The 25,563-nt window shown below is 46.3% G+C and overlaps 1 protein-coding gene across 1 annotated transcript in view; it reads right to left on the reverse strand.

Moving 5' to 3' along the window:
• Nucleotides 1-25,563, reverse strand: part of FRAS1 (Fraser extracellular matrix complex subunit 1) — a 1,443,020-nt gene that overhangs the window by 1,196,936 nt on the left and 220,521 nt on the right. The window lies entirely within an intron of this gene.

Genomic DNA, 25,563 nt, shown 5'->3' on the forward strand with positions numbered 1-25,563 from the left:
GTGAGTACCCTCAGTATGAGGATAGCAAATATACAAAAGATATATGTACACAATACCAAAATATGCAGTAATTGCAATAGAAAACGGTGCAAACAATGTATAGTCACAATAGAATGCAATGGGGGCACATAGGGATAGGGGCAACACAAACCATATACTCTAGAAGTGGGATGCGAACCACGAATGGACCCCAAACCTATGTGACCTTGTAGAGGGTCGCTGGGACTGTAAGAAAACAGTGAGGGTTAGAAAAATAGCCCACCCCAAGACCCTGAAAAGTGGGTGCAAAGTGCACCTAAGTTCCCCAAAAGAGCACAGAAGTCGTGATAGGGGAATTCTGCAGGAAAGACCAACACCAGCAATGCAACAACGATGGATTTCCTGACGAGAGTACCTGTGGAACAAGGGGACCAAGTCCAAAAGTCACGATCAAGTCGGGAGTGGGCAGATGCCCAGGAATTGCCAGCTGTGCGTGCAAAGAAGCTGCCACCGGATGGTAGAAGCTGTGGATTCTGCAAGAACGACAAGGGCTAGAAACTTCCCCTTTGGAGGATGGATGTCCCACGTCGTGAAGAAGCTTGCAGAGGTGTTTCCGTACAAAAAGACCGCAAACAAGCCTTGCTAGCTGCAAGGGTCGTGGTTAGGGTTTTTGGATGCTGCTGTGGCCCAGGAGGGACCAGGATGTCCCCAATTGTGTGAGGAGAAAGAGGGGGCGTCCAGCAAGACAAAGAACCCACTCAGAAGCAAGCAGCACCCGGGAACAGGCACTACGAAGTGGAGTGAACCGGAGCTCACCCGAAGTCACAAAGGAGGGTCCCACGACGCCGGAGGACCACTCAGGAGGTCGTGCACTGCAGGTTAGAGTGCTGCGGACCCAGGCTTGGCTGTGCATAAAGGAAATCCTGAAAGAGTGCACAGGAGCCGAAGTAGCTGCAAAACACACGGTTCCCAGCAATGCAGTCTAGCGTGGGGAGGCAAGGACTTACCTCCACCACACTTGGACTGAAGAGTCACTGGACTGTGGGAGTCACTTGGACAGAGTTGCTGAGTTCAAGGGACCTCGCTCGTCGTGCTGAGAGGAGACCCAGAGGACCGGTGATGCAGTTCTTTGGTGCCTGCGGTTGCAGGGGGAAGATTCCGTCGACCCACGGGAGATTTCTTCGAAGCTTCTAGTGCAGAGAGGAGGCAGACTACCCCCAAAGCATGCACCACCAGGAAAATAGTCGAGAAGGCGGCCGGATAAGCGTTACAAGGTCGCAGTAGTCATCTTTGCTACTTTGTTGCAGTTTTGCAGGCTTCCAGGGCAGTCAGCGGTCGATTCCTTGGCAGGAGGTGAAGAGAGATGCAGAGGAACTCTGATGAGCTCTTGCATTCGTAATCTAAAAAATTTCCCCAAAGCAGAGACCCTAAATAACCAGAAAAGGAGGTTTGGCTACTTAGGAAGGAGGATAGGCTAGCAACACCTGAAGGAGCCTATCAGAAGGAGTCTCTGACGTCACCTGCTGGCACTGGCCACTCAGAGCAGTCCAGTGTGCCAGCAGCACCTTGGTTTCCAAGATGGCAGAGGTCTGGAGCACACTGGAGGAGCTCTGGGCACCTCCCACGGGAGGTCCAGGTCAGGGGAGTGGTCACTCCCTTTTCCTTTGTCCAGTTTCGCGCCAGAGCAGGGCTGGGGGATGCCTGAACCGGTGTAGACTGGCTTATGCAGAAATGGGCACCATCTGTGCCCATGAAAGCATTTCCAGAGGCTGGGGGAGGCTACTCCTCCCCAGCCCTAACACCTTTTTCCAAAGGGAGAGGGTGTAACACCCTCTCTCTGAGGAAGTCCTTTGTTCTGCCTTCCTGGGCCAAGCCTGGCTGGACCCCAGGAGGACAGAAACCTGTCTGAGGGGTTGGCAGAGCTAGAGACTCGGGGGATGGCATTGGGGTGACAATTCCATGATCTTAGACATGTTACATGGCCATGTTCAGAGTTACCATTGTGACGCTATACATATGTTGTGACATGTATAGTGCACGCGTGTAATGGTGTCCCCGCACTCACAAAGTCCGGGGAATTTGCCCTGAACAATGTGGGGGCACCTTGGCTAGTGCCAGGGTGCCAACACACTAAGTAACTTAGCACCCAACCTTTGCCAGGTAAAGGTTAGACATCTAGGTGACTTATAAGTTACTTAAGTGCAGTGGTAAATGGCTGTGAAATAACGTGGACGTTATTTCACTCAGGCTGCAGTGGCAGGCCTGTGTAAGAATTGTCAGAGCTCCCTATGGGTGGCAAAAGAAATGCTGCAGCCCATAGGGATCTCCTGGAACCCCAATACCCTGGGTACCTCAGTACCATATACTAGGGAATTATAAGGGTGTTCCAGTATGCCAATGTAAATTGGTGAAATTGGTCACTAGCCTGTTAGTGACAATTTGGAAAGAAATGAGAGAGCATAACCACTGAGGTTCTGGACAGCAGAGCCTCAGTGAGACAGTCATAACACAGGTAATACATACAGGGCACACTTATGAGCACTGGGGCCCTGGCTGGCAGGGTCCTAGTGACACATACAACTAAAACAACATATATACAGTGAAATATGGGGGTAACATGCCAGGCAAGATGGTACTTTCCTACAAGTAGATTTATTTTTCTAGTGGTAATACCAGAAATGCAAAGAAAATGTGAGAGAGTATGAAGAGGCAGTATACATGAATAGTTTATAGGTCAGTTACAGGGGGGAGCAAGTGTGTGAGGACCTCTAGGAGCAGGGATGGTCACCCATTCTTAGATAATTTTAGTGTTCATATATTTTGTTCAGTTCAGGAAGGCTGCTTTTTAGCAATGCTTTTCTATATATATATATATATATATATATATATATATATATATATATATATATATATATATATATTTTTTTTTTTATCAGCGAGCTTCATTGTAGGAAACCAATGAACAAGCTCTTTTTAGTTAGCCTTTACACAACATAAACTCAGTACTTTCTGTCCAAGGCTATAGAACTCTGCACAAGATATGTTGGTTTGTGTTGCCCATTCAGGAGACAGTGTCGACCCCCTAGACATAGCACTGCATCTGAACTGTACTTCCACGATGGTATGGTTTATCATACAAACGTTGCACTAACTAAGAGGGGGCAGAGGGAATTCCAACCACGACTATCCTGGGATGCATGCCGTACAATATGCAGCTTGGCTGGTGCTGAACTACCAGCTTACTGAGGGAATTGCCATCTACATCACCAACTCACTACAGATAGAGATACTATTCAGTTATGGGGCTCGGGGCAATCCCTTAGGTCAGGCCAGGCCAGGCAGAGGCTTACAACCACTATGCTCTGCGTGTGGACATAGGGTTGAGTAGGAACGTCTAGAACATCTAGACCCACACAGATCATGGTTGGATTATTTATCTTTTTAGGTTGAGCATAAGCATTCGACCTGGTGAATACTTAAGTGTATTTTTACTTTGTAGGTTGCAGTGTCCTTTAAAAAGTCTTGCTTGCTAGTGTTCAGTTCTGCCTTTTCCTCCCTCCTTTTTCTGTTTCAGAGCAGAGACCAACTACTGTATTGTTGGTTTCTTTATCTGTTGCTATGAAGGACTATTTTTGACTTTTTTTTGGTGCTCCCTTTTCACTGTGGCGGGTAGCTGTCTGCATTTTATTGCAGCATTCTGTTCCTCCCACCAACTCCCATGTCGCTCACAGTTGTTTTGGCATTATTCCAGTGCTGTGCTGGTTTCCCTCCGGGTCCTCAAATAAGTTTATTTTACTAAACAAACACCAGGTCATTTAGTTCACTGCTCACGAAAGCCACAATATGCCCTCGCATGTCAGTCTCAGAGTCTATTTTTCTTTCTTTCTCTCACCCCTTCCTGCCACCACTCACGACATCGCACACAAAACATTGCTTATCTCCTTTACTGGGGCCGTGAATCTTCTCAGGCTGCTCTGCTAACTTAGAGCTTTGTTGAAATGGAAGGCAAAAATGTGTGTTTTCCCTGCCCCAGCGCCTCTTTCTCTTCCCCATGCCCTCTTTACCAGACCTCTGCAGTCAGCTGGTAATGCTCATTCTCGCACTCTAGAAGTGAAACTATCTTGGGTGTCTGCTTTCAGGAGTGAGGGGTTGTGAGTTGCTTGGTAGCTTTGTAGTTCAGGGTACTATTTATCAGGGAAAAATTACAGGCCCTGGCTGCCTTCTTCCCCATGCCGGGTTGGCCCGCTTACGTCTGATTATTGGTGGCATGAAGTGGCATTTTTTGGGGACAACTCACAGTGATTGAGGCCAAACCCTGCTTTCTTTTCCCTCATAGTACACAGATCAAATTCTTGGTCATTTATTTCTTTAAAAGTGCACCATTCTGTATGTTGCATATACCTTTATTTTCTCGCAGTACTTAGGTCTGCACTGCCTGAAACAACATTTTTGAAACTGTTGATTTAACACAAAGCCAAAAAATGGTTTGCCAGCAGGTGATAAAAAGCGGTCATGAGAGCCAGCAATGTACTTGGTTTTGTCTCTGCCCTCAGAACGCTGCCTTTCCATAGTCCATTAATTTCTAGTTTATTTTGTATAGGCTATGTCTTTAGTGACTTTTTATGGAAGAGCAAAAAAACTCACGTTTTGTCTATTTCTAACGTAATTTTAAACTATTGTATTTACCGTACAGATACCACACACTTTCTCACGTAGCGAGAACACCTAAAGGTGTCACCCCGCGTTGCCAATGTACAAAAAAGTGGTAACAATAAGAATGTGAAAATAAATACTCCAGATTTAGCCGATTCATCACTGTAGGAAAGTACCCTCTTTCTTGGCATGGTTACCCCCATTTTCTGCCTGTTGTCAGTGTGTTCGACTGTCTACTGGGTTCCTGCTAACCAGGACAACAGTAGTTTTGCTCTCCTCTAAATTGTACCTTTTTCTTCCCACAATTGGCATACTGGTACCCCCATTTAAGTCCCTAGTATATGGTACCTTGGTACCCAGGGCATTGGGGTTTCAGGGGATCCCTATGGGCTGCAGCAGTTATTCTTCCACCCATAGGGAGCCCATGCAAAGGGTTCTGCAGGCCTCCCATTGCAGCCTACGTGAAACGGGTGCATGTACCCGTTTTCACTACAGGTCAATAAACCAGGTCACACTACGTCGCCCCTATGGTAAGCCCTCTCACACAGGGCAGGGTGCAGGTACCTGTGTGTGAGGGCACCCCCGCACTAGCAGAGGTGCCCCCACAAACTCCAGATCCATTTTCCTGGACTTTGAGAGTGCGGGGACGCCATTTTATGTGTGTACTGGACATAGGCCACTATCTGTGTCCAGCTACATAATGGTAACTCCAAACCTGGGCATGTTTGGTATCAAACATGTCAGAACCATACCCCAATACAGTTGCAAGTATTGGAAGTATGATTCCATGCACTCTGGGGGGCTCCTAAGAGGACCCCCGGCATTGCTACCACCAGTCTTACAGGGATTTCCGGGCAGCCCAGGTACTGCCACCCCTCAGACAGGTTTCTGCCCTTCTGCTGCTTGATCTGATCAAGCCCAGGAAGGCAGAACAAAGGATTTCCTTTGGGAGAGGGAGGTAACACCCTCTCCCTTTGGAAATAGGTGTGACTGGCTTTGGATGGGTAGCCTACCCTAGCCACTGGTTTGTTTTGAAGGGCACATTTGGTGCCACCCCGTCCCTCCTCTGGCACAAAACTGGACAATGGAAAGGGGAGTAACCACCAGGGGTGGTGTGCTCAGAGCGCCTCCAGCATATCCCTGGGTTCTGCCACATTCTTTCCAAGGTTGGTAGGGATCTCTGGGAGCATCTGAGTGGCCAAGCCAGGCATGTGATGTCAGAGCCCCTTCCTGAAAAGTGATTACTTGGTTAGGTGACTAATCTCCCTTTTCAAGGCCATTTAGGGTCTCTCTCTTGGGTGGGTCCTCTCAGATTCAGCTTGCAAGATTCCAGCAGGACTTCTCTTTGACTTCTGACCACTTGAACCGCGACTGGACCTTCCAGGATGCAGCAAACGCTGCTACAACAAAGAAGACTCTTCTGCAACTTTGTTTCCACGGCTCCAGCCAGCTTTGCATCCTCAGAAGACTGCAACTCTTCAGCCTGCACAAGAAAAAGAAGGAATCTCCCTTGGAGTGAAGGAGTCACTTTCCTGCAACCGCAGGCACCTACAACAAGCAACGACCGGCTGCATGGATCTCCTCATCCTGAGCTGTGTGGAACCTGCATCACGGGTGTTGGTCCGGAGTAGTCCTCTTGGTCCACTCTGCCAGCTGCCCAAATTTGGTGAAGGTAAGCCCTTGCCTTCCCGCAGAGGACAGTACCCCTGTGCACTGCTTCTCTTGCAGCTGTCAAGGCTTGTTTGCATCTCCTCCAAGGGATCTTCAGGTGACGTGTAGCTCCAGCCCCCAGCACTCCATCCTGCAAAGCACAGCCTCCTGTGTAGAATCCTCTTTTGTAGTGCTGCATGGGCTTCATCTGAGATTCCTGTGGACTCAGATGCTGAGGGTCCCCTGTGACTCCCCCTCCTGGGTAGAGTCCTACTGGGCCTTGCTGGTCCCTAACAGCACTTCTTTTCACTAACTGAGTTTGCCTTTGCCAAGACCTGTTGGTGGAATTCCTGCACTGACACCCATCTGCAATTTTCCTTCCAGCGTGGGACTTCATCTGCATCCATCAGGAACTCTTCTCTGGCTCCAGGGCTGCAGTGCTGACCTGTTCGTCACCGTCGACCAACTCCTGCATCCACAGCTGGGTGGTTAGTAACTCCTACTCCTCCTTGACTCTATTGTGACTCTTGGACGTGGTCCCCCTCTCTCCACAGGTCTTTCTTCAGGAAACCACCGCTGGTTTTCTTGCAGTCTCATCTGGGTGTCTTTTTCTTCTTTTCCAGCTTTTGGGTGGTTTGGGGAAGATCCAGTGTTTTACTCCTGCGTTCCTGGTCCCTGGGCGGTACTGTGTTACTTACCTCTGTGGTGTTGTAGTACTCCCAGCTCCCCTCAACACATTTTACTTAACTAGGTGGGGGTACCTTATTGGCATTCCATTTTGTTTTAGTGTATGGTTTGTGCTCCCCCTACGGTCACCATTGGTTATTGCTATTTGCACTGTTCCCTAACCTTTTCTAGGTCTTTTTTCTGTTATATATATTTAGTGTATTACTTCCTAAGGGTGGATTACCTGTCTAGTATTTTGTAGTGATTTGTGCCAAAAATAAAGTACCTTTATTTTTGTACAACTGAGTGTTTTCTTTCATGTGTGTAAGTGCTGTGTAACTACAGTGGTATTGCATGAGCTTTGCATATCTCCTAGGTAAGCCTTGGCTGCTCATCCACAGCTACCTCGAGAGAGCCTGGCTTGTAGACACTGCCAATCATATTGGCTTTTGCTTAGTGAGCGCGGTTCTCTGTTCTCAAACGCACATAGGTGTGGTGGCGTGAGGAGAGGCAGTGAAGGGCTGGGTTGGCTTTGGGGTGGGCTTTAAGAGGTTTGCCTCAGTCTGCAGCATGCATTGTGCTTATTACTAGTGTACCCCCTGTTTGTGGGTGCTATATGTTTGACAAATAGCACAATGGAGGTAGAGAATGATAAAGACATGGGCTAGGGGTGTGCATCACGGACAGAAATACATATGGAGTGTACACCTGTGAACTACGCTAATACGCAAAAAACCTTGTTATAGAGATTTATTTTGACTTTTCAATAATGAAAAGATTTTCTGAAAGCTTTACTAACACAAACATCATGGCAACAGACTTGCAGGCTTCTCTCTTACAACATAGTATCATGCTCGTCCCTCACACATAGGCAGTACGGTATAATGGGGTATCTCTTCTGCAAGACTACTTCACTAATACCGGACAAGTTTCCCTTCCATGCACACAGTTTTTATGGTACGGACAGCAACAGATCAGCCTTCCTTCCTGTATATGGAGCATATACAACTTATACCACAGAAAGGTAATTTGGACAAAACAGATATGGCTTTGGATGATTCTCTCTCACGCATAAATAAGGCACATACAGCAGCATATGTGCAGGCTTTGCTTGTTCTTGAGTATCGGATCATTTGAAAGTAGATAAACGATGTAACCTGGCTGTGTGGTAAAGCAAGGGAATTGTCAGGATGCTAGGGAGCAGATTTATCTAGCAGAAAAAAAGACGACTGGACCACTGTACACACCTGGAGTGTTGTCCCATTCTGCACCCTTAATCTGGATTGTTGTCACACGGATTGTCAGGGATATCCCTAGTGGAGGGAAAGTGCCTCATCTTTGCAAGCAGGTGAAGTCTTTTGAGGCTTACTCCGAACAGTCGCTTCCTGTATTCTATGAAAATATTTTTTCTTCTTCTGGTGTAGCTGAAATCATGTAGACACTGTAATTACATCCATCCTAATGTCTCCTCTGTGCTGCAAGGTGGAAACATTCTTCAGCCACAGGGTTTATGCTGTCTGTGGTAATGCGAATGCCAGTAACTACCAGCTAACAAGCCAATCCTTCGGAGATCCGTGATCAGTATTCAGAGCAAAGCCTATCAGAAAACACTTCTTGGAAGAAAAACAACTTGTAACACTCCGAGCCCAACACTAGATAGCGATCTATGCACAGTACATGCAAAATACAAGCAAGAACTCTGGGTAGTTCCCAAATTTAGGTGGAGAGCAGCTCAGATAAGGAGCACTCTACAACACCAGGAACACTCTAGATTTGCTCACCTTAAATGTCTGCTTATCTAGCAAAGTTTTTCAGCATAGGATCAGCATAGTGCGATCTACACCGAGCTAGTGTCTGGACAAAGCTAAACCCCTCTGAAGAGCTCTAATGAGAGCGAAACAGGTGGCAGGGGTTGCTTTACACATTCCAGGTTGGCTTGGATGGTATTTGACCAGTCCAAAGCTGTAATACTGTGCCTGGAGTGGTAAATGGCTTTTGTCATTTTACAGCTCGGCAAGGATGATACTGTGTCAATCCTATGCTTAAAGATCTTGCTGTACAAATGGCAAAAGACTGTCTTTATCTAGCTCGGCGTAGAAAGGCATATGCTGATCCTATGCTTAAAAACTTTGCTAGACAAACAGACATTTAAGGTGAGCAAATCTAGTGTCGCTGGTGTTGTAGAGTGCTCCTTATTGGAGCTGCTCTCAACCTAAATTTGGGAACTACCCAGAGTTTGCTTGTATTTTGCATAATTTACGCGTCACTCTAACCCTGAAAGGGTCTTGTTTTGATATATATGGAAAATGTCACTTACCGAGTCTACATCTGCTCGTGGCATGTTCCGCTGCAGATTCACATGCTGTGCACTGTTCCTGCCATCTAGTGTAGGGCTCGGAGTGTTACAAGTTGTTTTTCTTCGAAGAAGTCTTTTCGAGTCATGGGACCGAGTGACTCCTCCCTTTCAACTCCATTGCGCATGGGCATCGACTCCATCTTAGATTGTTTTCCCGCAGAGGGTGAGGTAGGAGTGGTAGAATGAGAATAGTAAAGATGTCCATGCAATGGAATAGATAAGTATGTACAAAGTTTGTGATAAAATAGTGTTTATTTACATATATACATTTTGTAATTGCAACTTAAACGGCTGCAGGCTCCCGGGGAGGTGGGAGGGCGCATGTGAATCTGCAGCGGAAAATGCCACAAACAGATGTACATTGGGTAAGTGACATTTTCCGTTCAATGCATGTGTAGCTGCAGATACACATGCTGTGCATAGAATACAAAGCAGTAATCCTCCCAGAAGCGGTGGACAGCCTGTAGGAGTTGAAGTTGTTTGAAATAAAGTTCTTAATACAGCCTGTCCTACTGTGACTTGTGTTGCTGACACATCTACACAGTAGTGTTTGGTAAAAGGATGAGGTGTGGACCAAGTGGCTGCCTTACAAATCTCTGTCAATGGTATGTTACCTAGAAAGGCCATTAGTGGAGTGTGCCTTTGGTGTAATGAGTAGCTCTCTTTTAGCTTTTAGGTAACAAGTTTGCATGCATTTGACTATCCATCTGGCTATGCCCTGTTTGGATATAGGGTTACCAGCATGGGGTTTTTGGAAAGCGACGAACAATTGTTTAGTTTTATGAAATGGTTTTGTTCTGTTTATTTAGTACATTAGTGCTATTTTTATGTCTAATGTATGCAGTGCTCTTTCTGCTACTGAGTCTGGCTGTGGGAAGAAAACTGGGAGCTCCACAGTTTGGTTTAAATGAAACGGTGAGATGACTTTTGGCAGGCATTTTGGATTTGTGCAGAGAACTATTTCATGTTTGTGTACTTGTATAAAGGGTTCTTCAATAGTGAACGCTTGTATTTTGCTAACTCTTCGTAGTGAAGTGATAGCTACTAGAAATGCCACTTTCCAAGTTAAGAATTGGATTTGACAAGAATACATGGGTTCAAAAGGTGGACCCATGAGTCGTGCAAGTACAATATTAAGATTCCACGAGGGTACTGGTGGGGTTCTTGGAGGTATGATCCTTTAGTCCTTCCATAAAGGTTTTAATGACTGGTATTCTAAATAGTGATTTTGTGTGTTTATTCTGCAAGTAAGCAGAGATTGCAGTGAGATGTATTTTGATGGAAGAAAAAGCGAGATTTGCTTTTTGTAGGTGTAGTAAATAACCTACGATGTCTTGTATGGAGGCATCTAACAGTGTGATGTGTTTTGCTTGGCAGTAGAAAACAAATCTTTTCCATTTATTAGCATAGCAATGTCTGGTGGTAGATTTTCTTGCCTGTTTAATGACTTCCATACACTCATTTGGACGATTTAGATAGCCAAACTCTAAGACTTCAGGAGCCAGATTGCTAGATTGAGCATCGCTGGATTGGTGTGCCTGATCTGTTGTTTGTGGTGTGTTAACAGGTCTGGTCTGTTTGGAAGTTTGATGTGAGGTACTACAGAGAGGTCCAACAGTGTGGTGTACCACGGTTTGCGTGCCCACGTTGGTGCTATGAGTATTAGTTTGAGTTTGCGGACTAGAAAAGGAATGAGTGGGAGAGGGGGAAAGCATAGGTAAATATCCCTGACCAATTGATCCATACAGCATTGCCCTTGGACGGAGGGTGTGGGTACCTGGACGCGAAGTTTTGGCATTTTGCGGCGAACAGATCTATGTCTGGTGTCCCCCACTGGCAAAAGTATTTTTGTAGCATCTGAGGATGTATTTCCCCACTCGTGAGTGTGCTGGTGATCTCGACTGAGATTGTCGGCTAATTGATTGTGAATGCCTGGAATATATTGCGCTATTAGGCGAATATTTTTGTGAATTGCCCAATGCCAAATTTTTTGTGCTAGGAGGCATAGTTGTGATGAGTGTGTTCCCCCTTGTTTAAGTAGTACATTGTTGTCATATTGTCTGTTTTGACAAGAATGTGTTTGTGAGCTAGAAGAAGTTGAAATGCTTTTAGTGCTAGGAAGACTGCTAGCAGCTCTAAGTGATTTATGTGTAGTTGATTCTGTTGACTGTCCCATTGTCCTTGTATATTGGGATTGTTGAGGTGTGCTCCCCACCCCATCATTGATGCATCTGTTGTGAGAATGGCATGAGGCACAGGGTCTTGAAAAGGCCGCCCTTTGTTTAAATTTACAGGGTTCCACCATTGAAGCGAATAGTGTGTTTGGTGGTCTATCAACACTAGATCTTGGAGTTGACCCTGTGGCTGCGTCCATTGGTTTGCAAGGCACTGCTGTAAGGGCCGCATGTATAACCGCGCATTTGGGACAATTGTGATGCATAATGCCATCTTGCCTAGGAGTTTCATCACAAATCTGACTGTGTAGTGCTGATTTGGTTGTATCTTTGGTACCATGGTGTGGAATGATTGTACCCTTTGTGGGCTTGGACTGGCAATTGCTTTTTGAGTGTTGCTCCCAAGTATTGTTGAACTTGGGATGGTTGCAAGTGTGATTTTTGGTAATTTATAGAAAACCCTAGTGTGTGTAGGGTATCTATTACGTAACGTGTGTGATTTTGACACTGCTGTTGAGTGTTGGCTTTTATTAGCCAATCGTCGAGATATGGGAATACGTGCATGTGTTGTCTCCTTATATGGGCCGCTACTACTGCGAGGCATTTTATAAATACTCTGGGGGCTGTTGTTATCTCGAAGGGTAATACTTTGAATTGGTAATGCTTTCCTTGTATGACAAACCTGAGGTATTTTCTGTGAGATGGATGGATGGGTGGGTATATGAAAATACTCATCTTTTAAATCCAGCGTTGACATGTATTCTCCCTGTTTTAGTAAGGGGACTACATCTTGTAGTGTGACCATGTGAAAGTGTTCTGATTTGATGAGTAGGTTGAGAGTCCTAAGATCTAAAATTGGTCTTAGTGTTTTGTACTTTTTGGAAATAAGGAAATATACGGAATAAACCCCTGTTCCTTTTTGCTGGTGAGGTATTAGTTCTATGGCTTGTTTTGTTAATAGTGCCTGAACTTCTGTTTGTAACATTGCTAGATGTTGCGACAACAGTTTGTGCGCTCTCGGGGGAATATCAGGAGGAAAATGTGTGAATTCTATACAGTAACCATGTTGGATAATTGATAGAACCCATGTGTCCGTGGTTCTGTCTGACCAATGTTTGCGGTAAAATCTCAGTCTTCCTCCCACAGGGGATGTGTGTTGGGGGGGAGGTTGACGGGCAAGTCACTGCTTGTTATTAGTGGCCTGCTTAGTGGGCTGAAATTTCGCCCTTGACCTTGGGAATTGTCCCCTGAAAGACCCGCAAAACCCCCCTCTCTGATATTGTGATTGGTAGGTGGGTTTTGTTTGAGAGGTGGACGTTTCTGAAGGCTGATGTCTGAACCTCCCCTATATTGCAGTTTTCTGAATCTCCCTCTGTATTGGGACGAGTAGAGCGCTCCCACTGCTTTGGCCGTATCAGTGTCCTTCATTTTTCCGATGGCTGTGTCCACTTGTGGGCCAAACAGTTGTTGATTGAATGGCATGTTAAGGAACGCCTGTTGAATCTCTGGTTTGAAACCTGAGGATCTTAGCCAAGCATGTCGTCTAATTGTCACTGCAGTGTTCACTGTTCTTGCGGCAGTGTCAGCGGAATCTAATGCAGATCGTATGTGATTGTTCGATATTGCTGGTCCCTCCTCCACCACTTGCTGAGCCCTTTTCTGGTATTCCTTGGGGAGATGTTGGATGATATCGCTCATCTCGTCCCAATGAGCTCGGTCATATCGTGCGAGGAGGGTTTGAGAGTTTGCTATACGCCACTGATTAGCAGCTTGTGACTATTCTCTTCCCTGCTGCGTCAAACCACTTACTCTCCTTATATGGAGGTGGTGCTACTCCAGATGATTGCGAGTTGGCTCTCTTTCGCGCAGCTCCAACCACTACAGAGTCTGGGGGCAACTGCTGTGTAAAGAACACTGGGTCGGAGGGTGGTGGCTTGTATTTCTTTTCCACCCCTTGTGTATTGGTTCTTCCTTTCACGGGCTCCTGAAAGTTTTGTTGGTCATGTTTAAGCATGCCTGGGAGCATCGGCAGACTTTGGTAGGAAGCATGTGTGAAGGCCAAGTATTAAAGAGAAAGTCGTCCTCCAATGGCTCCGAGTGCATGCTCACATTATGGAATGCAGCAACCCTAGCCAATACTTGGGTGTATGAGGTGCTACCCTCAGGTGGCGAGGGTTTTGAGGGATAGCACTCGGGACTGTTGTCCGACACAGGGTCATCATAGAGGTCCCAAGGGTCTGTATCTTGTTGCGACTGTACAGTGTGTGTGGGTGACTGTGCAGTGGGCGTGGCAAGAGGTAAAATTGTTCTTAACGTAGAATGCGAAGAATGTTCTGGGGAGAACTGGCGTGATGGAAATGTTTCTTTGGGCACTTTAGCCTTTGGCTGTTCAGTATCCGTACGTGATTGGAAAGCCAGTTTCCTTTTGAATTTGAGAGGAGGTGCCGTTTGGCTCTTCCCAGTATCCTTATGGATCTGTATCCTTGCCTGTGTTTCATCAAACTCCTCCATTTGGTGAAGTTCCTCCTCAAATCTGTCTCTCTCTTTCAATTGTTTTGAGAGTCGATGTTCCTCGGTGTAAAAGGCTTTTTTCAGCTCCGAAGCCATTTTTTTCGGCACCGAAATGCCCATGCTGACAGTAGGCCTCTGCTTCGAAAGACCCTTTTGAGGCTTCGCCGACTTGACGAGTCGATGTCGAGTTTACTCGGTGACAGGTTCTTGGCTCGAGTCCGAAGACTTCGGCAAAATGTTGGCCTTTTTCGGTCCCAAAGGTGTTGCTTGGTCACCGCTTGATTTCTTATGGGTCGAGCTATGGCCTTCCGGCAGTGGCGTCCCCGAGGCCTTATGTTTTGTCTTGGACCGACTCTGGGCTTGGGTCAGGGCAGGCGTACTCACGTGTTGGCCTGCTGTGGGTGGTCGGTCTGCCTCAGAGTCGTCTGAATCTGAACCTTGGATGGAGATCACCATCTCCTCTTCCTCGACGTCGAGGTGCTCTGAACTCGTCGACACCATTTGCAGTCGCCTCGCCCTCCGATCCCTCAAGGTCTTCTTCGATCGAAAAGACCTGCAGGCCTCGCAAGTATCTTCTCTGTGGTCGGGTGACAAACACATATTACAGACTCGGTGTTGGTCTCAGTAGAGATACTTGGCGTGGCACTCTGGGCAGAAACGGAATGGGGTCTGGCCCACTAGGCTTCGACATTTTTTGCGGTCGGGCCGACCAGGCCCTGGCTGGGCACGGAAGTCCCGAAGGGCCACCCAAGCTGTGTTTCGCTGGTGTCGATGCAAGATGTTTCGCGATCGAAAACAATACGGATGCTTTTTCGGTGAATTTAGTCTTTTTCCGATTCGAATACACGGAGCGAAGTGGAACACGTCCAACCCCGATGGCGGAAACAAAATAATCTAAGATGGAGTCGATGCCCATGCACAATGGAGTCGAAAGGGAGCAGTCACTCGGTCCCGTGACTCACAAGTATTTTTCTTCGAAGAAGTCTTTTCAACACTCCGAGCCCAACACTAGATGGCAGGAACAGTGCACAGCATGTGTATCTGCAGCTACACATGCCATCAAACACATACATACATATATATTGTAGGAAGTTGGCTCTGTATGCACTATTTCAAAGTAAGGAATAGTATGCACAGAGTCCAAGGTTTCCCCTTAGAGGTAAGATAGTGGCAAAAAGAGATAATTCTAATGCTCTATTTTGAGATAGTGTGGTCGAGCAGTAGGCTTATCAGAGGGTAGTGTTAAGCATTTGTTGTACACACACAGGCAATAAATGAGGAACACACACTCAGACAATTCCAGGCTAATAGGTTTTTGTATAGAAAAATATATTTTCTTAGTTTATTTTAAGAACCACAGGTTCAAGGTTTACAAACAATACTTTAAATGAAAGGTACTTCACTTAGGAACTTTAAGAACTTTGAATTAGCAAAATACCGTTTTCACACAAATGACATATAGCTATTTTAAAACTAGACAGTGCAATTTTCAACAGTTCCTGGGGGAGGTAAGTGTTTGTTAGTTTTTGCAGGTAAGTAAACCACCTACGGGGTTCAAAATTGGGTCCAAGGTAGCCCACCATTGGGGGTTCAGGGCAACCCCAAAGTTACCACACCAGCAGCTCAGGGCCGGTCAGGTGCAGAGGTCAAAGTGGTGCCCAAAACACATAGGCTTCAATGGAGAAGGGGGTGCCCCGGTTCCAGTCTGCCAGCAGGTAAGCACCCGCGTCTTTGGAGGGCAAACCAGGGGGATTTTGTAGGACACCAGGGGTGGATGACAAGTCAGCACAAAAAGTACACCCTCAGCGGCATGGGAGCTGCCGGGTGCAGTGTGCAAACAAGCGTCGGGTTCGCAATAAGTTTCAATGGGAGACCAAGGGGGTCTCTTCAGCGATGCAGGCAGGCAAGGGGGGGGGGGGGGGGGGGGGGGGTGGAGCCCCTCGGGGTAGCCACCACCTGGGCAAGGGAGAGGGCTACCTGGGGGTCGGATCCTTCAGGTCCTGGAGGCTGAGGGTGCAGTGTCTTTACCATGCGTCGGGTCTTTGAAGCAGGCAGTCGCGGCCAGGGGGAGCCTCGGGATTCCCTCTGCAGGCGTCGCTGTGGGGGCTCAGGGGGGTCAACTATGGCTACTCACGATCTCGTAGTCGCCGGGGAGTCCTCCCTGTGGTGTTTTTTCTCCAGAAGTCGAGCCAGGGGCGTCGGGTGCAGAGTGCCAAGTCTCACGCTTCCGGCGGGAAACGTGTGTTGGTTCAAAGTTGCTTCTTTGTTGCAAAGTTGCAGTCTTTGTGGAACAGAGCCGCTGTCCTCGGGAGTTCTTGGTCCTTCTAGATGCAGGGCAGTCCTCAAAGGCTTCAGAGGTCGCTGGTCCCTGTGGAACGCGTCGCTGGAGCAGTGTCTTTAGAAGTGGGGAGACAGGCCGGTGTGTCTCCGTCTTCTCTGCAGGTTTTTCAGCTCAGCAGTCCTTCTTCGTCTTAGGTTGCAGGAATCTATCTTGCTGTGTTCTAGGAGCCCCTAAATACTAAATTTAGGGGTGTGTTTAGGTCTGGGAGGGCAGTAGCCAATGGCTACTGTCCTTGAGGGTGGCTACACCCTCTTTGTGCCTCCTCCCTGAGGGGAGGGGGGCACATTCCTATCCCTATAGGGGGAATCCTCTATCTGCAAGATGGAGGATTTCTAAAAGTCAGAGTCCCTCAGCTCAGGGCACCTTAGGGGCTGTCCTGACTGGCAAGTGACGACTCCTTGTTTTTATCGTTATCTCCTCCAGCCTTGCCGCCAAAAGTGGGGCCGTGGCCGGAGGGGGCGGGCAGCTCCACTAGCTGGAATGCCCTGGGGTGCTGTAACAAAGGGGGTGAGCCTTTGAGGCTCACCGGCAGGTGTTACAGTTCCTGCAGGGGGAGGTGAGAAGCATCTCCACCCAGTACAAGCTTTGTTACTAGTCACAGAGTGACAAAGGCACTCTCCCCATGTGGCCAGCAACATGTCTGGTGTGTGGCAGGCTGCTAAAACCAGTCAGCCTACACGGGTAGTCGGTTAAGGTTTCAGGGGGCACCTCTAAGGTGCCCTCTGGGGTGTATGTTACAGTAAAATGTACACTGGCATCAGTGTGCATTTATTGTGCTGAGAAGTTTGATACCAAACTTCCCAGTTTTCAGTGTAGCCATTATGGTGCTGTGGAGTTCGTGCATGACAGACTCCCAGACCATATACTCTTATGGCAAACCTGCACTTACAATGTCTAAGGTTTTGCTTAGACACTGTAGGGGCATAGTGCTCATACACTTATGCTCTCACCTATGGTATAGTGCACCCTGCCTTAGGGCTGTAAGGCCTGCTAGAGGGGTGACTTATCTAAACCTATAGGCAGTGTGAGGTTGGCATGGCACCCTGAGGGGAGTGCCATGTCGACTTAGTCTTTTTATCCCCACTAGCACACACAAGCTGGCAAGCAGTGTGTCTGTGCTGAGTGAGGGGTCCCCAGGGTGGCATAAGACATGCTGCAGCCCTTAGAGACCTTCCCTGGCATCAGGACCCTTGGTACCAGTTACAAGGGACTTACCTGGATGCCAGGGTGTGCCAATTGTGGAAACAAAGGTACAGGTTAGGGAAAGAACACTGGTGACTGGGGCCTGGTTAGCAGGCCTCAGCACACTTTCTAATCATAACTTGGCATCAGCAAAGGCAACAAGTCAGGGGTAACCATGCCAAGGAGGCATTTCCTTTTATATATATAAATAAATATATATATAAATAAATAAATATAAATATGGAAAATGTCACTTACCCAGTGTACATCTGTTCGTGGCACGAGACGCTGTAGATTCACATGCTATGCATTATCCTGCCATCTAGTGTTGGGCTCGGAGTGTTATAAGTTGTTTTTCTTCGAAGGACCGAGGGACTCCCTTTCGGCTCGATTGCGCATGGGCGTCAACTTCATCTTAGATTGTTTTCCCAGCAGAGGGTGAGGTAGGAATTGTGTATATAGTAAAAGTGCCCATGCAATGGAGTGAGTATGTATGAACATAATGTGTGTAAAAATAGTATATATTTACAAATTTACAAATGTACAAGTTTCATCAACTTATAACTGTTTTAGGCTCCCGGGGAGGCGGAGGGCGCATGTGAATCTGCAGCGTCTCATGCCACGAACAGATGTACACTGGGTAAGTGACATATTCCGTTCGATGGCATGTGTAGCTGCAGATACACATGCTGTGCATAGACTAGTAAGCAGTTATCTCCCCAAAAGCGGTGGCTTAGCCTGTAGGAGTTGAAGTTGTCTGAAATAATGTTCGTAATACAGCCTGTCCTACTGTGGCTTGTTGTGTTGTTAACACATCTACACAGTAATGTTTTGTGAATGTATGAGGCGTAGACCATGAGGCTGCCTCATAGATTTCTGTCATAGGTATATTGCCTAGAAGGGCCATTGTGGCGCCTTTCTTCCTAGTGGAATGCGCCTTTGGCGTAACAGGCAGATCTCTTTTTGCTTTAATATAGCATGTCTGAGTACATTTCACTATCCATCTGGCAATGCCTTGTTTGGATATTGGATTTCCTGCATGAGGTTTTTGGAAGGCTACAAACAATTCTTTTGTCTTGCAAAATTGTTTTGTTCTATCAATGTAATACATTAGTGCTCTTTTGATGTCAAACGTATATAAGGCTCTTTCGGCTACGAAGTCTGGTTGTGGAAAAAAGACTGGGAGTTCCACTGTTTGATTTAAGTGGAACAGTGATATAACTTTTGGTAAGAATTTTGGAATTGTACGGAGAACTACTTTATGTTTATGTATTTGTATAAAGGGTTCTTGTATAGTAAATGTTTGTGTTTCACTTACTCTTTTAAGAGATGTGATAGCTATTAGGAAGGCTACTTTCCAGGTTAAGTATTGCATCTTACAAGAGTGCATGGGTTCAAATGGTGGACCCATGAGTCGTGTTAATACAATATTGAGGTTCCATGAGGGAACTGGTGGTGTTCTTGGGGGTATGATTCTTTTTAAACCCTCCATAAATGCTTTGATGACTGGGATTCTAAAGAGTGATATTGAATGTGTAATCTGCAGATAGGCAGATATTGCTGTGAGATGTATTTTGATAGAAGAAAATGCTAGTTTAGATTTTTGTAAGTGTAATAAATAGCTTACAATGTTTTTTGCAGAAGCATGTAATGGTTGAATTTGATTATTATGGCAGTAATAAACAAATCTTTTCCATTTGTTTGCGTAACAATGTCTTGCAGTAGGTTTTCTAGCTTGCTTAATGACCTCCATACATTCTTGTGTAAGGTCTAAATGTCCAAACTCTAAGACTTCAGGAGCCAGATTGCTAGATTGAGAGATGCTGGATTCGGGTGTCTGATCTGCGGTTTGTGTTGAGTTAACAGATCTGGTGTATTTGGTAGTTTGATATGAGGTACTACTGACAGGTCCAGTAGTGTTGTATACCATGGTTGGCGAGCCCAGGTTGGTGCTATTAGTATGAGTTTGTTTTGACTCAATTTGTTTACCAGATAAGGAAGGACTGGGAGAGGGGGGGAAGCGTAGGCAAATATCCCTGACAAACTCATCCATAACGCATTGCCTTTGGACTGAGGGTGTGGATACCTGGATGCAAAGTTTTGGCATTTTGCTTTTTTTTTTTTGTTGCGAATAGGTCTATTTCTGGTGTTCCCCAGCATAGAAAGTAAGTTTGTAGTATCTGGGGATGAATTTCCCATTCGTGTGTCTGTTGATGAGCTCGACTGAGATTGTAGGCCAACTGGTTTTGAATCCCTGGGATGTACTGTGCTATTAGGCGAATGTGATTGTGAATCGCCCAATGCCAAATCTTTGTGCTAAGAGACACAGTTGTGAGGAGTGTGTCCCTCCTTGTTTGTTAAGTAATACATTGTTGTCTGTTTTGACAAGAATGTGTTTGTGGACTATTAGCGGTTGAAATGCTTTCAATGCTAGAAACACTGCTAACAGCTCTAAATTATTTATATGCAGTTGCCTTTGTTGAACGTCCCATTGTCCCTGTATACTGTGCTGGTTGAGGTGTGCTCCCCACCCAATCATGGAAGCATCTGTTGTGATCACGTATTGAGGCACTGGGTCTTGGAATGGCCGCCCTTGGTTTAAATTTATAGGATTCCACCATTGAAGCGAGACGTGTGTTTGGCGGTCTATCAACACTAGATCTTGAAGTTGACCTTATGCCTGTGTCCATTGTGTTTCTAGGCACTGTTGTAAGGGCCGCATGTGTAGTCTTGCGTTTGGGACAATGGCTATGCATGAAGACACCATGCCTATGAGTTTCATTACAAACCTCACTTGATAGTGTTGGTTTGGGTACATGTTTAAAATTACATTTTGGAAGGCTTGTACCCTTTGTGGACTTGGAGTGGCAATCCCCTTCTGTGTGTTGATTGTTGCTCCTAAGTATTGTTGTATTTGACACGGTTGTAGATGTGATTTTTGGTAGTTTAGAGAGAACCCTAGTTTGTGTAAGGTTTCTAGGATGTATTGTGTGCGTAGAAGACACTGTTGCTGAGTGCTGGTTTTTATTAACCAATCGTCCAAGTAAGGGAATACGTACATGTGCTGTCTCCTGATGTGAGCGGCTACTACTGCAAGGCATTTTGTGAATACCCTTGGGGCTTTTGTTATGCCGAATGGTAACACTTTGAATTGTTAATGCACGCCTTGGATTACAAACCTTAAGTATTTCCTGTGGGAAGGATGTATGGGTATGTGGAAATAAGCATCCTTGAGATCTAATGTTGACATGTAGTCCTGTTGTCTGAGCAAGGGAATCACGTCTTGAAGTGTCACCATGTGAAAGTGATCTGATTTGATGTACAGATTCAGTGTTCTGAGGTCTAATATGGGTCTCAGTGTTTTGTCCTTTTTTGGAATGAGGAAATACAGGGAGTAAACCCCTGTTCCTTTTTGATGGTTGGGTACTAGTTCTATTGCTTCTTTTTGTAACAATTCTTGGACTTCTAGTTGTAACAGGTCTTGGTGTTGTTTGGACATAGTGTGCTCTTGGAAGCACATCTGGTGACAAATGTAGGAATTCTATGCAATAACCATGTTGGATAATGGCTAGGACCCACGCGTCCGTAGTTATGTGCTCCCAGTTGTGTAAATAATCTGTAAGTCTCCCCCCCACCGGTGTTGTGTGGTGGGGGTTTGTGACATTGAAGTCACTGTTTCGTTTGTGGGGTTTTTGGGCTCTGGAATTTCCCTCTTGTTTTAGGGAACTGTCCACCCTTATATTGTCCTCGAAACCCTCCTCTCTGATACTGGCCCTGATATGTAGGTCTGACTTGTGAGGTGGAAGGCTCTGTGGTTTGGGCATGAAACCCCCCTCTAAAGTGCCGCTTCCTAAAAGTGCCTTTGCTCTGTGGGGAGTAGAACGCGCCCATGGCTTTGGCCGTGTCCGTGTCTTTTTTCAGTTTTTCTATTGCCGTATCCACCTCCGGCCCAAATAACTGTTGTTCGTTGAAAGGCATATTCAGCACAGCCTGCTGGATTTCTGGCTTAAACCCAGAGGTTCGTAACCATGCGTGTCTACGAATGGTTACTGCAGTGTTTACTGTCCTTGCAGCCGTGTCTGCTGAGTCCATAGCCAACCTTATTTGGTTGTTCGAGATAGCTTGGCCCTCCTCAACAACCTGTTGGGCACTTTTCTGGAACTCTTTGGGAAGGTGTTGAATGAGATGTTGCATTTCATCCCAATGTGCCCTGTCGTATCGTGCCAATAGAGCTTGAGAATTGGCAAGTCGCCATTGATTGGCTGCCTGTGCTGCCACCCTCTTGCCTGCTGCATCGAATTTCCGACTCTTTGTCAGGCGGTGGTGCGTCTCCAGAAGTTTGTGAGTTTGCCCTTTTCCGGGCTGCTCCTACTACCACCGAATCAGGAGTTAACTGTTGTGTGATATATACAGGGTCGGTAGGGGGAGGTTTATATTTCTTCTCCATATAACTGGGATTCTAAAAAGCGATGTAAAATGTGTATTCTGCAGATAGGCAGATATTGCTGTGAGATGTATTTTAATAGAAGAGAATGCTAGTTTAGATTTTTGTAAGTGTAATAAGTAACTTACAATGTTTTTTGCGGAAGCATGTAGTGGTTGAATTTGATTATTGTGGCAGTAGTAAACAAATCTTTTCCATTTGTTTGCATCACAATGTCTTGTAGTAGGTTCCCTAGCTTGTTTAATGACCTCCATACATTCTTGTGTAAGGTCTAAGTGTCAAAACTCTAAGACTTCAGGAGCCAGATTGCTAGATTGAGCGATGCTGGATTCGGGTGTCTGGTCTGTTTGGTAATTTGACATGAGGTACTACTGATAGGTCCAGCAGTGTTGTGTACCACGGTTGGCAAGCCCAGGTTGGGGCTATGAGTATTAGTTTGAGTCTGTTTTGACTTAGTTTGTTTACCAGATAAGGAATGAGTGGGAGAGGGGGAAAAGCGTAAGCAAATATCCCTGACCAACTCATCCATAACGCATTGCCCTTGGACAGAGGGTGTGGGTACCTGGACGGGAAGTTTTGGCATTTTGCGTTTTCCTTTATTGTGAATAGGTCTATTTTTGGTGTTCCCCCAAAGCTGAAAGTAATCTTGTAGGATCTGGGGATGAATTTCCCATTCGTGTGTTTGTTGGTGATCGACAGATTGTCGGCTAACTGGTTTTGAATCCCTGGAATGTATTGTGCTATCAGGCAAATGTGATTGTGAATTGCCCAATGCCAAAATTTCTGTGCTAAGAGGCACAGTTGTGACGAGTGTGTCCCTCCTTGCTTGTTGAGGTAATACATTCTTGTCAAAACAGACAACATGACGACAATGTATTTGTGGGCTATCAGTGGTTGAAATGCTTTCAGTGCTAGGAACACTGCCAACAGTTCTAAATGATTTATGTGCAGTTTTTGTTGAATGCTCCATTGTCCCTGTATACTGTGCTGGTTGAGGTGTGCTCCCCCCCCCCCCCCCCATCATGGAAGCATCTGTTGTGATCACGTATTGAGGCACTGGGTTTTGGAATGGCCGCCCTTGGTTTAAATTTATAGGGTTCCACCACTGAAGCGAGAAGTGTGTCTGGCAGTCTAACAACACTAGATCTTGGAGTTGACCCTGTGCTTGTGTCCAGTGTCTTGCTAGGCACTGTTGTAAGGGCTGCATGTGTAGTCCTGCGTTTGGGACCATGGCTATGCATGAAGACATCACGCCTAGAAGTTTCATTACAAACCTCACTTGGTAGTGTTGGTTTGGCTGTATTTTTAGTATTATGCTCTGGAACGCTTGTACCCTTTGTGGACTTGGAGTGGCAATCGCTTTTTGTGCACGTATTGAGGGTCGCTCCCAAGTATTGTTGTATTTGGGATGGTTGTAGATGTGATTTTTAGTAATTTATAGAGAACCCTAGTTTGTGTAGAGTTTCTATAACGTATTGTGTGTGTTGAAGACACTGTTGTTGAGTGCTGGTTTTTATTAACCAATTGTCTAAGTATGGGAATACATGCATGTGCTGTTTCCTTATATGAGCGGCTACTACTGCAAGGCATTTTGTGAATACCCTTGGGGCTGTTGTTATCCCGAATGTTAACACCTTGAATTGGTAATGCACGCCCTGAATTACAAACCTTAAGTATTTCCTGTGAGAAGGATGTATGGGTATGTGGTAATATGCATCCTTTAGATCTAACGTTGACATGTAGTCCGGTTTTTTTGAGCAAGGGAATCACGTCTTGAAGTGTTACCATGTGGAAGTGATCTAATTTGATGTAGAGATTCAGTGTTCTGAGGTCTAATATGGGTCTCAGCGTTTTGTCTTTCTTTGGGATTAGGAAATACAGGGAGTAGACACCTGTTCCTTTTTGATGGTTGGGTACTAACTATTGTTTGTTTTTGTAACAATGCTTGGACTTCTATCTGTAACAGGTCTAAGTGTTGTTTGGACATATTGTGTGCTCTTGGGGGCATATCTGGTGGGAAATGTATGAATTCTATGCAATAACCATGTTGGATAATGGCTAGGACCCATGCGTCCGTAGTTATGTTTGTCCAGTTTTGGTAGTATGCAGGAAGTCTCCCCCCCACTGGTATTGAGTGTTGGGGGTTTGTGACACTGAAGTCACTGTTTGGATTGAGGTGCCTTTGGGCTTTGGAATTTTCCCAGTGTTTTGGGGAATTGTCCACCCCTGTATGATCCTCGAAACCCTCCTCTCTGGTACTGCCCCTGATAGGTGGGTTTGGCCTGTGAGGTGGAAGGCTCTGCTGTTTGGGAACAAAACCCCCCTCTAAACTGTGGTCTTCTAAAAGTGCCTCTGCTTTGTGGGGAGTAGAGCGCGCCCATGGCTTTGGCCGGGTCTGTATCCTTTTTTAGTTTTTCGATTGCCGTGACCACCTCCGGCCCAAATAATTGTTATTGGTTAAACGGCATATTGAGCACAGCTTGCTGGATTTCCGGTTTAAAACCTGAGCTCCGTAACCATGCATGCCTGCGAATGGTTACCGCAGTGTTCACTGTTCGTGCTGCTGTGTCTGCAGAGTCCAGTGCAGACCTTATTTAGTTGTTGGAAATCGCCTGTCCTTCCTCAACAACCTGTTGGGCACGTTTTTTGTGTTCCTTGGGCTAGTGCTGTATTATATGTTGCATCTCGTCCCAGTGTGCCCTGTTGTAGCGAGCCAGTAGAGCCTGCGAAATGGCAATTCGCCATTGATTGGCTGCCTGTGCCGCCACCAATTTGCCCGCAGCATCGAACTTCCGATTTTCCTTGTCAGGCGGTGGTGTGTCTGCTGATGATTGGGAGTTCGCCCTTTTTCTGGCAGCTCTCACAACTACCGGATCTGGCATCAGCTGCTGTGTTATAAACACAGGGTCCGTTGGGGGAGGTTTATATTTCTTCTCCACCCTAGGCGTAATAGCTCTGCCTTTTACTGGGTCCTGGAACACCTGTTTGGCGTGCTTTAGCATGCCTGGGAGCACTGGCAAACTTTGAAACGAGCTGTGAGTGGATGCCAGGGTCTTAAATAAGAAGTCATCTTCTATTGGCTCCGCATACATTGCCACATTGTGGAAAGTAGCTGCTCTTGATAACACCTGCATTTATGCAGTGCTGTCCTCTGGTGGTGACTGCCTTGCCGGGTAATAATCGGGACTGTTGTCGGAGACCGGTGCATCATATAAGTCCCTTGCATCCGGGTCATCCTGAGTCATCCCCATGTGTGTTGGAGACTGCATTGGGGGTGTTGCTACCGGGGACAGCTGTGGTGAGTGCAGTGGAGAAGGCTGTGGCGAAAACCTTGCTGGTGGTGTACTGTCTCTTGCCACCTTTGCCTTTGGCTGCATTTCCGACTCCTGAAAATGCTAGCTTTATTTTTATTGGAGGAAGAGTTTGAATTTTACCAGTCTCTCTCTGGATGTGCAGCCTCCTTTGAGTATGGTCTGGCTCTCCCGTACTTAATTCCTGCTCAAATCTGTGCTCCTGCATTTGAGTGGAAAGTCCGTGCTCTTCTGTGTAGGAGCCTATTTTCGGCTCCGAGGCTGCCTTTTTCGACACCGAAGGTTTCGGAACTGTC

Source organism: Pleurodeles waltl, chromosome 1_2, assembly GCF_031143425.1.
Source record: "Pleurodeles waltl isolate 20211129_DDA chromosome 1_2, aPleWal1.hap1.20221129, whole genome shotgun sequence".
NCBI lineage: Eukaryota > Metazoa > Chordata > Amphibia > Caudata > Salamandridae > Pleurodeles > Pleurodeles waltl.